This window comes from Rissa tridactyla, chromosome 2, assembly GCF_028500815.1.
Source record: "Rissa tridactyla isolate bRisTri1 chromosome 2, bRisTri1.patW.cur.20221130, whole genome shotgun sequence".
NCBI classification, from domain to species: domain Eukaryota; kingdom Metazoa; phylum Chordata; class Aves; order Charadriiformes; family Laridae; genus Rissa; species Rissa tridactyla.
In genome coordinates this window covers 12,700,912-12,716,732 of record NC_071467.1, presented here as the reverse complement: position 1 = coordinate 12,716,732, position 15,821 = coordinate 12,700,912, and the positions used below count along the sequence as shown (strand labels likewise).

The 15,821-nt window shown below is 39.6% G+C and overlaps 1 protein-coding gene across 3 annotated transcripts in view; it reads left to right on the top strand.

Annotated features, from left to right (window-relative positions):
• The window catches only part of NSMCE2 (NSE2 (MMS21) homolog, SMC5-SMC6 complex SUMO ligase), a 132,737-nt gene that overhangs the window by 14,403 nt on the left and 102,513 nt on the right, over nt 1-15,821 (top strand). The window lies entirely within an intron of this gene.

The window sequence follows — 15,821 nt, the reverse complement described above, 5'->3', positions numbered from 1 at the left end:
GAAAACTGCACAATTTTTATTTCTCAGGTTTCAGTAGATGGTATTCACATAGTGTCTGATTTCAAATACATACATACATATGTATGTATGCGTGCATATTTATACTTTTTTCTTGTGTATTTTCCTAAGGAAGTGGGTAATTTTCTCCCCCAAAGGTCAGTATGAGTTAGGGACGTTTGCAGTCACCTGGTGGGTTACCTCATGTACCCATAGTCACTATAAATTTCTCTGTGTCCTAGACCTCATAAATTCTGAGCAGTCTTCAAAATAGATCATAAGTGAGATTTAAATGCTGTATAGACCTTTTTGCAGACCCTCTGCACACTAGTGATGTTAACCTTGAGAGAGTGAGTGAGCTTACAGCCGTAAGTTATAGGCATGAAATTGCTGGGTGAGGTTCTTTGGCCTCTACGATGCATGAGATCAGAATAGATGATCCTAATGGTCTGTTCCAGCTTCAAAATACAATGAAGTACTGCAGAGGTCTTGTGTGGGCTTTTTAGCACAAAGATAAATCAACCTCTTTGAACAAAAGCCAGAGAGGAATATTTTATCGGAATAATTTACTGTATGAAAATATTCTCTGTAGTATATTAATCTGTCATTTTCTTATCGTCATATTTCTGCCACGGAAATGTGGCAGTAAGAAAATACTGCTAACTTCTGTTTAAATGTAGAGGCATACAGTATATATAGAAAGTAGTGTGGGCTTTGAAGAACCCATTCTGAAGGGTTTAATTTTTATCAATTTGAGTAGATCAGTATTTAGCTTTCAGTGATCTAATTGTGTGCCTAAATAACTAGGGAGGGAGGAGGAACCCACAAGAGTAGAAAAAAATCTGTGGTTGGCAGCATTCAGAAAGATTAAGAATATAAAGCAATTGTATTTCTTTTCTTGATTCTTTCCATTAGGGCAAGATTTATCTGGGTTAAAAGTGCTGCATTGTGCTGACATGTTCTCAGTGTTTGGTCAAAACATGAAAGAGAAGCTCTTACGTAGATAGATATGATCATTCTGAAACCTTCATCCTGATCCCCTACCAATAGACACAAGACCCTCAGCTCTTTTTTTTTTCTTTTTTTCCCTTCTTTTCCTTTTTCTTCTTTGTTCTTCTCTTCAAGAATTCAAGAACTTGTGGCTGGATTTTTACCTTCCTTTTTTTTGATACTCAAATTTTGTCAGTGCATGTAGAATTAATTATGAGAGGTTTTTAACATTTTCAGCTAAAAATATTAAAAAAAAATGCATTCTGACTCAAATCCATGTTTTATGACATGTTTCCATTTACACCAATGTTATATAGCACAGTGATGCTCTAGTGAAGAGTGAAGATTATAGTACGTACTGATTAAATTCCAAGATTTTAAATGGGAGTGTCTGCTTTATCAGTCAGAATCACATGTAAGACTTGTGTTTTTCTTATGATTGCTGACAGAGACCTATGAAAAAGTTCACCCTTTGCAGGATAAGGCAGAGTTTTGTTGTCCGAACTGTAGATTTAGATTATTTTTATTGTAATTTTCGTAGATTTTTTTCCTTCCATTCTCATTTTCTTTCCCATTTTCTCTCAAGAAGAACATAACAGTATTATATGGAAGAGATAAAACAACTGAGATGCCCCAAGTCTGATTTTGCGGAGGCCTTGAGGCTAGGAACAGCTGTGCTTTCAAACTGGCATTGCCACTGTGTGGCCTTGGGCAAGTCATTAAAGTTCACTAGGCATCGGTTTCCCTTCTATAAAAAAAGGTGTCAGGAGTCTTTCAAAACAGGATGTATGAACATCTGAATATCTCAAACTCCTGAGTAGATATTCGCTTCAGTTGTTGCTTGTGTCTTCTGTGCTTGTGGAAATTATGCTGAAAGAGTCTAGAAATAATTTGAGTTGTCTGTTATGGCGGTAGGTGATTGGAAAAGGTAGGAGACAGGTAGCCAGGAAAAATATGTGTGCAGGGGAAAACAATGGCCTAGCAAAGATGTCATCTTTACCTTTTGTGAATTAACAAATAGGAAATATCACATCTCCAAGAACTGTTATAGGTGATGTGAAATGGTTTGAACTACTAAAATATACAAAGGACACCAAGTGAAGATTTGCACTTAGATGAAATTTATGAATGGATCCTTCAGCCATGTTTACAGGAGGCTAGTCTGACGTTTATTAGTGGGTCAATAAATAATACTATGTGAAGAGAGAAAATATTACACTGACTCAAAGAATGTGCTAGAACTGCTTACGGAAAGAAAATTTACCAGTGAAACCCACACTCCAGCAAAAAGTCAACTGAAGTGATGGAGAATCCATCCCATCTCTGAATAAACAGTTCATCTCTGTTTGACAGAGAACCTTGTATTTTCTTTCTTCATTAGCTTTGTTTCAGTTTTCAGGGGCTTGATCTTCTGTTTCTGTCCGATGATCAAATAGCCCAATATGTTCAGAAATCTTCAGGATGATAGTGGTAGATCATGAGCACGTCACCTTTAGCGTACTTCAGCTTCGCAAGTTGAGCTGCTTTAGTCAGTCTTGATGTAAGTCACACTTTCCAGGCATTGAGTAATTTGTGTTGCTCTTTCTTTGAAATACTGAAAGAGCTTATTGAAGGAAAATGCAATTAGCAGGATTTAGTTTCATGCTTGTTGGTCTAGAAAGAGCCTTTGCCCAAATTATACACTGTATGCCATGTAAAGATAGGGATGCATCTGCAAAATTGTCAGCATAGAATCCGCCCCTTTTGAAAAAAAATAAATAAAAAGTTAGAACAATCCCTGTACCCCTTGTTAGACGTTGAACAAGGGTCTGGCATTCCTCATCAGCATCATATACCTCAACTTTCTGTGTGGGGCGTACAGTAATAGCCAGGTGACCTGCCATCACTCACACTGCTGCCCCAGCCACCCTTTTGGGCATTGTCTGGATTAGGTTAGTTCCCAAACTCTGCACTACATAGCAGTCGCTATTAATGACTGGTGAGCGTATGTCTTTGTTATTGTTTTTTCAGTTTGGGGTTTTTTGTGTGTTAATGGACCGTTATGTCAATAAAAGAAAATCAACAGCCATGAGTCTGTTAGAGCTGCTATTATATAAAAGGATGGGAGAAGGTAGGAGGTGACCCTCAAAGGTTGTGTTCACCAGGAAGATGTTACTTGCTAATAGAGAAAGAATCAAAAAGCAGGTTAGCAAGTGGTCAGGGAAAAAGGAGCAGGAATGGGGAAACTAGTTGAGGAGGAAGAGAAGGGGAGAGGAGCAAGTGGTAAAGAAATGTGTAATGAAGGAGAAGGAGAGGTAAGAAATAAGAAAGCCACAGCAAAGGGATTAAGGAGAACAGTACGCTGATTGTGCTCTAGATGACGAAAGATATTTAAATGCTTTCCTAATGATGTTTCCCACGTAAGCAACTTCTGTAGTTTCCACAAAGGTGTTAGATTTTCCAAATGGGAAGAGCAGTGTGGCATATAAATCGAAGGAGGACTGGTTCCTGTGGCTGAAAATGAGGAGAGAGGTGTGGTCTTTCTGATTAGTCTCACACTAGAGTTGTTCAAGATCTCTGTGTGTGAACCTCCTTACTTTTTTGACATTATCAACAAATGCTATAGAGTGCTCTGAAATATGCATGTGCTGTAGCACTCAATAGAAGGTGACAATCTCAAACTGCTCTATAAATTACATATAATGAACTTTCTTATTAAAAAAGACTTAACAAGGAGCCAGCTGGCTTAAGGAGAAGGTGGCAGATGAAAAGAACACAATTCAAAGAAGTGTTCACACATTAAGGAAGTATTTTAACAGGCTTTCCCCAGACTGTAAGTGGGAATGGAATTATACGTTGCATGTAAATGTCAAGTGACAATAATATCTTCTGAGTTAAATCAACCTTGCAAACTCTTTCCTCTTTTTCTTAAGCAGATGAATAAAGTTTAACTTGTGATTTCCTTACTAATCATCTTAGTAAGCAGTGGGTGAGTAGACTTTTTACTGTATGGGTAGATTAGTATGACATTTTCACAAGACTTTTCTTTTTTTTTTAAAGTTTATTACTTGTGGGTGTGGATCTAATTCACAGCTGTTTTTTCAGTGAATTAGGTATGCCATCACTCATTCAAATTCTGTATTTCTTCAGTATTTTCAGATTAATCTTTTATCCATGCTTTGTCAGAGGTGTGCAGTCTGTCCTGATGTCTCAAGGTAATCTCAAGGTAATCAAGACTTCTCTTCCACTGAACATAGTTTCTTTAGTGCACAGATTTGGCCTAGTCACTTTTATAGAAGACCAGATTTTAAATTGAACAAGGTTCAAAAGCTTATCTCTATACAGGGCAGAAAATTCTCTTAATTAGTACGTTCCAGCTACACGTATCTCAAGCGTAGTCTTACGGTTCTGGATTTAATTTCTTTTAATAACACAATGTCTGATAGCTATGTGATGTAGTTTACCAGTTCTGCTTAAGTACTGAACAGAGGGAGCCTTCTACTTAGTTCTACTATCTAGTTACAGAACATTTCCACACTTGGTTTCAATTTATATTCCTATTTTTTCAAAACTGCCCCTTTAAATGCCATGAGGCCCCCACAAAGCTACTTGTTTCCTACTATAGGCAAAGACAACAGGGTTATCTAAAAGACATGCTGAGAGACCGTCATCTGTGGTGTACTGTAAGCCATCAAACAAATTCCTGTTTCCTCTCAAAATCATAAATACTTGTGCATGCATGAGAGACCCAGGCAATACAGAATTGCATTGCCCTTTTTGGCACAGGGATGTGCATTTTCCACATGATAACACAGTAGCAGCTTCTCGTAGTAGGAGAAATTTTTGTATGGAGTTTGTGGGAAATGAAATTCCAGCAATGGAAAGATTTAGCTCTGTCACTTACCAGTATGCAAGCGACAGAATGAACGCCACATACCAGCGATGCGTGCCAAAAAGGCGAGATCTGCCAATTCACAGGAGAGGTTTTATGCAAAGGAGGCCTGCTAGAGGCAGAACGAATTGCTGGTTTTCATTAGGCTTGCAGTTTGTGTCCAGTCTTTGCCTTTGCCTTGTCTGTGTAGGAGGAGGAGGTTGTGGGTTGGTTTTTTGTGTTGTGTTGGGGTTTTTTTTGGTCGTATTGAGAAATTATGGGCTCTGAAAGCCCTAGCTTTAGTATTGCTGCACGGTTAGCACTTCAAGCACCACAGCAATATGTGATTCATGTTGAATTGGAGGGTTCGTGTGGGCAACTTCACTTGACCTTTACTTCCATGAGACCTCGGTTTTCTAGACTCCTTTAGTTGGTTTTGTTCTGTCTGTTAGCTGTCTTCCACAGAAACTAGAAAATATCCAAAGCATATGGAAGTAACTACATTTTCAGCAAACAATTAACTTTGGAGATGATATTCATATCTATTTCTGCTAACCTTCTCATTTTTGATAATCTAACAAACAGATCCATGTTTCTGATTTAAAAACCCAAACCTTCCCATTGCTAGCTGTATATTACAAATCTGATTTATCTTTTGTTTATTCCTTTATGTCCGTGGACCAGTGTCAACTCTGTTGTAAGACACATCACTGTTGTGTCCACAGTGGTGTACAACATGGAGTTGCCTGCCAGCCAAATTTGTCTAAAAAGCTGACTATAGAAGTGTATTGTTTTTCCACCCTGAACTGCTGCAGCTGCAGTAGGGCTAATGCCCAGTGAGTGAGCTGAACCCCAGCCTTGCTCTCTCTGGGGCTACCCATCAGCTTCTCTGAACGCAGTAGTGCCAAGGGTTGTAGAAGCAGAAATATAAAAACTTAGAATGGGAGACTGTGTGGGTTCAGAGAAAAACAAAAAGTTATGTTTGGAAGTATGTAATCAAAATATTTGACATTTAAAAACCAGACAGATTTTGGCATTTTTCTTCCCCCAGCTGTTTCATTTTAGGTCAATAATGTTACAATTTCAGTGCTGGAAGTGGGTTCATTTGTGTCTGCATGAAGCTGTCAGTTACGGAAGCTTAGTTTGGATTCTGTGTTCTTTTTATGTGGGAATTCACTGTGACCACTGAACTGAGCCGAAATAAGTTGGTGCTGGATTGTCTTGAAGGATTGTCTTGGTTTTCTCTTCCTGTTTGATACTTGTTCTACTGCTTTAACTTGCTGTAGAGCTCATGCTTACTGCAGTCTGCTAATTGGGCACTAGAACAGCGCTCTCGGTTTTACTGGGACCAGTTTGTTGAGCAGTCTGTGCAGAAGCCCTAGTGCTGACACCTGTGAAGCGTGATGGGAGTGTGCAATGAGGGACCGAGAGCGAGATTGCCTCCGTGTGAAACTGTGTGAGGTGACTCTCCCGTCCTGCTGTCCCAGGCTATTGATACCCACCGTGACTCCTGTTTCTTGTGCTGCCACATGCAACGTGTGCAATTAGATCTCAAATTGGATATATCTGCACCAGGCTCGGATATTATCACTCTCTACCACTTATTGCTGTCTACAACTACCTGAAAGGAGGTTGCAGAGATTTGGGGGTCAGTCTCTTCTCCCAAATAACAGGCGACAGGACAAGAGGAAATGGCCTCAAGTTGTGCCAGGGGAGGTTTATATTGGATATGAGGAAAAATTACTACAATGAAAGGGTTATCAAGCATTGGAACAGGCTGCCCAGGGAAGTGGTGGAATCGCCATCCCTGCAAGTATTTAAAGGATGGGTAGACGTGGTGCTTAGCGATACGGTCCAGTGGTGGTTTTTGTCACAGTGTTAGGTTGATGGTTGGACTTGATGATCTGAAAGGTCCCTTCCAACCTAGACAATTCAATGATGCTATGATTATGTAGCTTGAGCCCAGAACTAATACAGCTGCATTTACTGAAACATTATATCTGATTAAATAAGCTCTGATGAGGGCTTGGTCTTTGAGCTGGACTGCCTCTGATTCTGGACAGAGAAGTAATGTCTCTGAGAATTTCTAAGGTCTTGGGTGAAAAAGATTTATTTTCCTGTCTTTGCTGATTTTATTTTTACTGAAATGTCTTTCCAACCCATTTCGTGTTTCCCCCAAATGGAGGAAATTCTAAGTAACTACTGCATTTACTTTAATGAAGGCGCACTTTGCATGAGCTTCTCTGAGATGAGAAATATAATAGGTTCATTAACACAAGCAAAGTTTTATTTGTGAAAACCCTAATGGTATTGTTTACTGCTGGATAATAACAATCACGCCTTTTTTAGAGACAGATTTGCACTTCACACTAAAATATTTATTTTCCACATCAATGCAAATAAGAGAAGAATTGGATATTGACAACAGAAAGTATTAACACTGTTGATTTGTAAACAAAAAAGAGGTGGATTATCTCTGTAGAATTCATAATGTGCAAATAGAGATCTTGTGCAATACAGAAGAAATTGTGCTCCTTAAAAGAAAATTCTCACGCGTTGGAAATGTAACTTTTTGGTATAATTAAAAAAATAATTAAAAAAAAAGAGGAAATCATAGATAAAGCAGCCTGTGAAGCTTTTATGGAAATTGTAAATGCCCATTAAAAGTCTTGACATAAAATACTTCATTTGAAATAGCAGTTTTAGAAAGTGTTCCGAGGGATCACAGAATGGCAGTTACAATGCCTTAACAAATATCTCACTGTTCGTCGTGAGGGAAAATATTTCAAGAAAATTTTTGCCCAGATTCTAATGTTACCATATCGAGTTCTGAGAAGAGGAAGTGGGTAGAAGGAGGAGAGCAGTAGACCCCTTGTTTTGAAATATTCCCAGCCCTCCCATCGCTGGTTCTGAGGAAGGCAAGGTCAGCAGCAGCTCAGGGCTCTGAACCATGCTCTATTGTGTGGTGTAGACATGCCCACGCCTCCACAGGCAAGAAGCTTCTTAGTCATAGGAAAATCCTTTCCCATTAGAATTATTAGTGAATGTTGTTTTCAGCCTTAATTTCATCATATGTTGAAATCCACTGAGAAGAGAGGGATATATATATATAGATATGTATGTATATGAAAATTGAAGAGGTTTGTTATTTATTTTATGAGAGATTGGTCACCTTTCAGTCTGAAGATAACATGTGCCATGTACTTGCTTAGAGGTGTGGTTCCTCTACGTTTTTCTTGGCAATCAAGTTGGTAGGTAGTTATTTCCCCCCCAACTCCACCCTGCGACAGCTTACCACCTCCTCAATTGTACTGGTACAACTATTTGTATATCCGCGCTTCACAATCAACTACTGGAATACCATGGGTTTGGATTTTTTTTTGGTTTGGTTTGGTTTTGGAGGACAGGATGCTATTTTTTAGCTTGGATTGTTTCATTAACCAATTTATAATATAACCCTGTGAAAAGTCATTATCCTAGCTGAGGGGCAGCAGAGGAGGAACACAGAGGAACAGCAAGGATGAGTGCCTGGGGAAATGACCTGTGAATCTCCCTTTGTTGCCAAAGAAAAGGTGCCTGAACCTCGGCCTCGGTGTTTTCTTGCTGCTTGTCTGTCAACGTAACTTTTGTTTCTCTTCTTCTTGGGTCTGTGGGTGTAGTTAGTGTTTGGGAATGCTGTTTTACTCATTTATTGAGCGGAGCACAGTGGTTGTGGATGGATATCACCATAATGCCAGGAAACTGATACAGAATTATGACAGAGGAGAGCTTGACTTTCTTCTCAAAGCTGTTGCATCCTGTAAATGCTAATCCTCTTTTCAGTGCTCCTGCCTGCTCCTTACACTGTCATTGTTAATTTTAAATTGGTCTTTCTGCAAAATTAAGTAGGTGTCAATTGGTAAAATAAAGATTAACCTCACCGTGACCTTGGAATTTAGTAAGGAGAAAAGAGGTGTTGGTCAGGGGCTGGCCTCTTTTGTCTGAAGACAGGGAAGTAGCCGGGGAATTGTATGAGCCTTCATATTTAGTCAAGCAAGCATCCATTTTTATTTGGGGAAGTGTGTACTTATTACCTGTCTTCATGTCTTGGTGCTGTATGTGTGGCACCAAACAGCAGCAAAAAATATGTAGATATGATATAAAGACTTTTTTCTCTTTCTGTTCCATAGCAAACTCTGTTTACCTGTATGAGAGATTAGCTGATCTCTTTTTATTATTTGTGCCTAAATTAAACCATCTCTGTTTGTGTTGAATAATATTTTTCTTTGGATTTTATACAGCAAAGCACGTCAGCGCATGTTGGAGTGTTTTCCTAAATCAAACTCTCTGGAAAAACCCTGTTTATTTCATTAGGTATTACCACAGTGTCAATAGGTGTTCAGAGGAATTGCCTTTCTTTGCCTTGCAGTCTGTTTGGATATTGTGGCAGAAATATCTGCTAAGATAGATCTTTGTTACTACTCTCACATCTAAACTGGGATCATTATGACTTTTTAGCCTTCCTCTTGTAGTCTTGAAGAAAAAAACCAGTACTGTAAGGAAGTTTCTTTCAAAAGCAGTGTTGGCCTAGTTCTGCTGGCAATGGAGTTTAAGGGAGTTTCATGTTGAGCAAAAGTTTCATGATTACTTTATTATAGAATAATACGGTAAGTTATTTTCAAAAGTGGTTAGTAATACTGGGTGCCTCAGCTTCTCTGTGCCCACTCTGAGATGACTCTGTTTTCAGAATGTGTGCGACACCCACTCGCTGGAAATGGTGTCCCCTTGAGATGTTTCAAACTGGGCATTCAGCATTTGAGATGTTTCAAAGTGAGCACTCAGACCCTGCATGGCCTGTTTCTGTTGAAATTCTGACTCTCTACAATATAATGTATTTCGGTTTCATTTCCATGGGATTGGCAGGAGCCTCCTGGGTCACTGAATTTTGTCTCTTCCCATTTCACACTGTCATAGCGTACAGGGAAATGGCTTGTAACACAAGATAATTTTTTTTTTTTTTTTGCACCTGGAGTAGTCCGTAATGTAACAGACACTATTGGCTCATCTGACTTAAAAAAAAAAAAAGCTGGGAGAAATGGATAATTGAAGATTTTTTTCAGTTGCTTGCTGAATAAAACAGATGTTTAAATCCAGACTGAAAAGCACTACCCTTTCCAAAATAAAACCTCAGAAGACTTTACTCAGGTAGAGCAAAATGCTTGACCTGAGTCCACGTATTGTAGTTTGATTTGCAATTTCTTAACAGAAGCTGAATAGAAAATAAGATGCAACTTCAGAAATCATTCACAAGCGATAGTTCTGGTGCAGCTCTGGGCACAGTCAACTAACAGTGTTCTTCTGTGCTGGTCTTCCTTTACAAGTTCTAGTAGTCCTGTCTCACACAGTCCTCACACTTTTATTCCTTCTACTCAGATTTTTTCTTTGATAGAATATAGGAAACTCAGATTCAACTTCCTTCTTTGCTTGAGATGACTTGAACGTGAAGTCACTTTTAGCCATCCCCCGGAAGAATGGTATAGAGACGAGGTTGTTGGATATTGAGGAATATCATAGAATAACAGAATGGTTGAGGCTGGAAGGGACTTTCAGAGGTCATCTTGTCCAACCCCCCCTGCTCAAGCAGGGCCACCCAGAGTAGGTTTCTGTTTCTCTTATTGATGTAAGACATTACTTTGTAAGACATACCTACTTTTCACTGGAGTGATGGTATGTAGGTGAAGGTATTGGTCTGTAAAATCACTCATGCACACTCGGTCTCCAGCTCTGTGTATATCAAAGCTTTCAATGCAAGCAGAATGGCTTTATTAGGGGACAGTGAAGGAAATCCATCTCAAAATACTCTACAGCCCAGTTAAGGCATTTCCTGAGAAGTTGGAGGTTTCTTTAGGACTGCTTCATCAGTAAGTAACTTCTGACTGTTGCATGGAGGGGAATTTTGCAATTACTGCCCTGAGTTCCCCTTTACTCCACCAGTTGCCATTCTCTGTATGGTTGTTGGCCCTCTAATCAGCAATAATTTTTCTTCTTTTATGAATCGCAGTGGTTAGTTCCCTATCCAAAAGGGTTCTGTGGAGATTTTTGTGCATTCCACTTTTAACCATTTCTCTGGTTCGAATGTGAGGACACCTGCATTCAGGAGATCAAATTGATTTTCTTCTCTATTTTGCTGTTCCTTTGTATTGTTTTGTTTCTAATTTCTCTTAGTTTAGAATTTTCTGTACTAGCATTCTGCTCTTTTTGCAGCCTAACAGAAAAAATATGTTACGGGTCAGGGAGATGAAATTTTGAAAGAAATTTTCTTCAGTGGGAGTTTTCTGAGGAGCTGTCCGTGTATCCGCAGGAGAAAAAGTGAAGATGCACCCTCAGTGCTGCAAAAGCAACCAGTCTCCTGTTTAAGTTCCTGTTGGTCTGTACAGTCTGGAGCACCACAGCAGGGTTCAAGTGTATCTAGACACAGGAGGGAAATAAGACAGTGGTCTCCTACATAGGTCTGTATCCTCTCACTACTGAGCGTCTAGATGGTAGAGGGACATTTTGCTACAGTCTTCTCCAAGTGTTCTATGAATCTATTTTTAAAGACTGTGGGTTTGTTGATAGTTTTTTTTCCAGGTGTATTGTCCAACTTGAATTACCAACAGTTTTGAGTAGACCAAAATTGGGGGCACAAGGAGGTGTCATAGGACTTTTGGTTTTGAAAGTGGAGTACTTGCACTTGCTCAAACCAGCAAAAATGCTTAGCTCTATCCTGAATTAAGAATGTACTTTCTCCTCTAGAGCTTGTGTTCCTCTGCTGTCAGCAGTAACTTGAAACCTGCTGGCAAAGTGTGTATTTTATCTGCTGCTGGTGCACATGAAGACAACTGCCTGCTACTGCTGTTGCTATTGGCTCAAGCGACAGATGTTTGTGTTACGTGTGTTTTAAAAGTCTGAAATCTACTGACAAAATTTGTGGGCAATGGTATGCCATTCCTTCTCTGTCTTGAATGATGGGAGAGTCTGATGGAAAAAACAGAGCGTAGCCTTGAAATTCAAAGCAACCTAATATGTAGTGCAAGGGTTAGAATGGACAATGTCCCATTTCCTGTAACGGAAAGTTTGCCTTTTGCTAGCCAATACTCTAAAGATATGAAAGTGTATGTATATTTATGTTAATCCATGTTGTCCGTGCTTAAGAATTCATTTTAAGTACTGTTATATTTGTAGGCTTAGAGCCTTCCTGTAATTTCATGGTATTCCAGACTATTTTGTGTTTGAGATAGTCTGCGGTGGAAGCGAATGCTTATTTGAATTGCTGTGTATTGGCTGCAGGACAGCTGTAATACCCTAAAGCAGCAAATACCGATGTTGTAACTTTTGCACAGAAAAAGAGGTAGTTGTGAAGAGTCTGTAGAAATTTTGCTAACTTGTGGATGTATACAGGGAACTGAAGTAAATATGAACTCAGATGTTAGAAGGAAATGCAAGTTTTGGATAAATGGGTGGCATTTTAGACAAGTGTTAATATAGGAAGCATTAAACCAGCGCTGACTTGACTATCCTGTTATTGCAACTTCTGTTTTAACACTGTGGCATTCACGATAGGTAACCCAGCCCTGATTGATTAGAGTTTGAATCAGCAGTAAGGCATCTGAGCACAATCAGTTTGGTCTCATTACAAATGAGAATTGAACTCTTGCTAGCCTCTTTATGTAATTTTGTTCTTTAATATTTAGGGAGACTTTTCAGAATAATATCTCTCTTTCCATTATAAAAAAGAGACCATAAAGTTTTGCGAGCTGGAATTCATAATCATGAAGTGTGCATATTCAGCCAGCTAATTTTAAAATGATGCATATGGCCCTTTGAAAATGAAAATTATGGCCTTGAACTGTGCTTTCTGTGCGTAAAAGATGTAATCTCTGGGTAGTGAGGGTAAGGACTTGTGGAGAAATGCTTACTAAACTCAACATATTTAGCCTAGATACCAGGGAGACTTAACTACAGTATGCAACTTCGATGGTATTTTGTGGCAGTAGCTAAAAGCATATGCAGGGAGTTTAGAATGCATTCCTTAGATATGAATTAGAAACAAGATTAGGATAAATTTTGATAAGATAACAGAAGGGCACCGATCCAGCACTTGCAAAGTGTTTGATTTTGGTGTTGAGCTAGGCTGTTGGCCTGCAGAGTGAAAGGTTTGAGTGCTTTGGAGAGTCCGCTGGCTTTGTAGCTGGAGTCTGGCTGGAGGGTATTCAGCAGATAATGTTCTCACAGGCTGCTGGGAGAGAGACAGTGCCCTGAATCCCTGTACCATGAATCTCTACTGCCTTCCTCACAAGCAGCAGTGGGGCTTGCATAGTGGATAATAGACAATGCCTTTTGAATCTTTCAAAAACCTGATATAATTATTCAATTTTGATTCTTCTTGATATTATAGTGCCGTTAAACTAATGGGTTGCTGGGATTTGGGAGAGGACTTGTGGGATGATGGTAAGGAGAGAGAAGTCTTTTTCTAAGTTCTTGTTCCCCAGTAAGATCAGGTCAACTGGTATATTCTGATTAGTCTATGGTGGAGTCTGTTGTAAGGAAACATTGAAGGTGCTGGGATCCCTGCATGGTGAGCTATAAAACTTAATTTACATCCCCATACAGTCACCCACAACTTCTCATCATGTGCATCCAAGTTCTGCTCTGCATCTGCTCCTTGCCAGGGAGCGGCAGAAGTGCTCTCAGCTCATCCGGGAAGGGGCAGAGCAGTGGGAGCAAAGGAGCCACGCACAGTGGGTTATTGCAGTGTGTAATGTGGGACGACGAGAGGTTTTTAAAGGCAAAGAGAATAGCCTGTAATGTAAGTTTTCTTTTAAATCTTGTTTAGGAGATGGGGAGATGAGTGACTGGGAACAACACAGGAGATTTCCTCTTAGCTCTCAGCACCTAGGACTATGGATTGAACTGCAGATAGAAAATGGACTCAAGTATCTGTCAAAGAGCACAAATAGGGGATGGACATCAACTGACCTGTATACAGTCCTTCAGATGTGTCTTTATGTCCATAATGCCTTCAAGGGCAGGCTATGGTTAGTCACGCTTTCAGTGATTTCCCAGTATATATAACATAATTCATGTGCATGAAAGAATAGCAACAGGGAAACAGCAGTGGACATCACCGAGATTTAAAACAGGCCGGTGGATGGGTGGAACCGTCAGGACATGAAGAATGTAGGGTAGGATGTAGTCGCAGATAATGTCCCTCTTGCCTGATCTGTGTTCCACCTCTTTCTTTGAGCTTTATTTGAATGCCTCTCTTAACTTGCAACATTATTATTCTTTATCCAAAGCTTTTTTTAACTATTTGGAAAGATGGCATTAATACAGCTCTCTTGGTGTTTAACAATGCACTTCTCTTCCACTAAAGAAAAAAAAAAAAAGATTTAGGCCACTGTAGTTTCTTTATGTCATGGATATGATTCATTTTGGCCATGGGAGGAGAATGACAGTTACTTGCTACACAAACCTTTCCTGTGATTCATGGAGTGCCATTTGTGTCAGCCTTGAAGGAGGCACTTCATATGCCTCCTAGCAGGAAGGAAAAAGAGCATGATCATAGTTACCAGATAGGATATGGAAACGGGGAGGGAGGGAAGGGAAAGGGGAGACGGAAATGCTGATTATTCAGAAGAAAGTTGCTGGAATGCCAAGATTCTGTCTGCAATATCCATTCATCTACTTAGTGAAAAAATGATACATACCAAGCCTATATATTTAATTAAGGGAAACATCATGACTGTAATTGCCATGTTCACAAAATAGTATGGCTTATTATATAACTTTTTTGTGCAAATATCTCTTCGCGCTTTTCCTTCTGTCGCCTGGATCCATCACTGTTTCATATGTTACGAAGCTCCTGTCCCTGAGTGACGTGTTTCAGCAACAGTTTCAGGTTTTGCTCTCAAGCTAAGACGGCCGTATACAATGCTTTATGTTAGCTTTCTGCAGAGACAGATTTTTGTGCTGTAAAATACTAATATAGTTAGCAACTTAGGAAGTGCAGTGGCTTGCCAGATCAGAAGACGTTTTCCTTTCTTCACAAAAAAAGTAATTTAAAAAGCTATACCACAGTTTTCTTCCTAAAAATAACAGCACAGATTGGCTACTTAAGCTGCTTGTAAGAATACTCCATGAAATGATAACCCCTAATGCCGCATGGCAGGCTTTGGGGCTCACTCTCTGCTTCCAGCTGTTTTCTCTATACCTGGAATCTGCAGCGTAGGAATAAATGGGAGTAGGACATGTGGAAACTCATGTTTCCTAATTTCTTAATTTCCTAAATGGTTACGGGCTCGTGGCTAGGTGTCCTCCCGCAGCTGGTGGCATTTGGTGTGGTACACGCACCTGTGCCGCAGCGGTGGCTTTACAGCCCTGTAGCATCTACAAAGAGTCCTTGTCCTTCTGAGCAGGTGCACAGCAACCTTAGAATGGGAAAGCAGAAGCGTAGTTAGAGATGAAAGGAGTGAAATTAGGGGGAATGCAGAAGAGAATAAAAGTGGATGTGAATTACTAAGCACGTGTCCTGTATTCATTGATTTTCACTGGCAATTAAAATTTTACTGTTTGGTGCACCAATGGTATTCAGTCTTCCATTATCTCCTGTGTTGTAAAATGCTGGCTCTGTTTTGATTTTGCAGTAGCTGTGTTTATTGGGGATAAGGGTTCTAATTATAGCTGTGAACTATACTGTACTGAAGGGCATTTAAGTTTCTTCTGACTATTTCTGAGGCAATGTGATGAGTCATGAAATATAACTTTTGCAGAAAATATCCTGATTGCCTAATGACTAGGTGTTGGTTGATGAAATTACACACACTCTCTCTTGTTCATGTGAAACCAGGGAAGTGTCTTTCTGAGTAAGCTGTTTGTTCAAGTTACCCAAGAAATGTCAAGGTTTACAGTTGCAAAATAGCAAAAAAGTATATATTTGAGGAGCTTGGAAACACCTGCTGTGCTT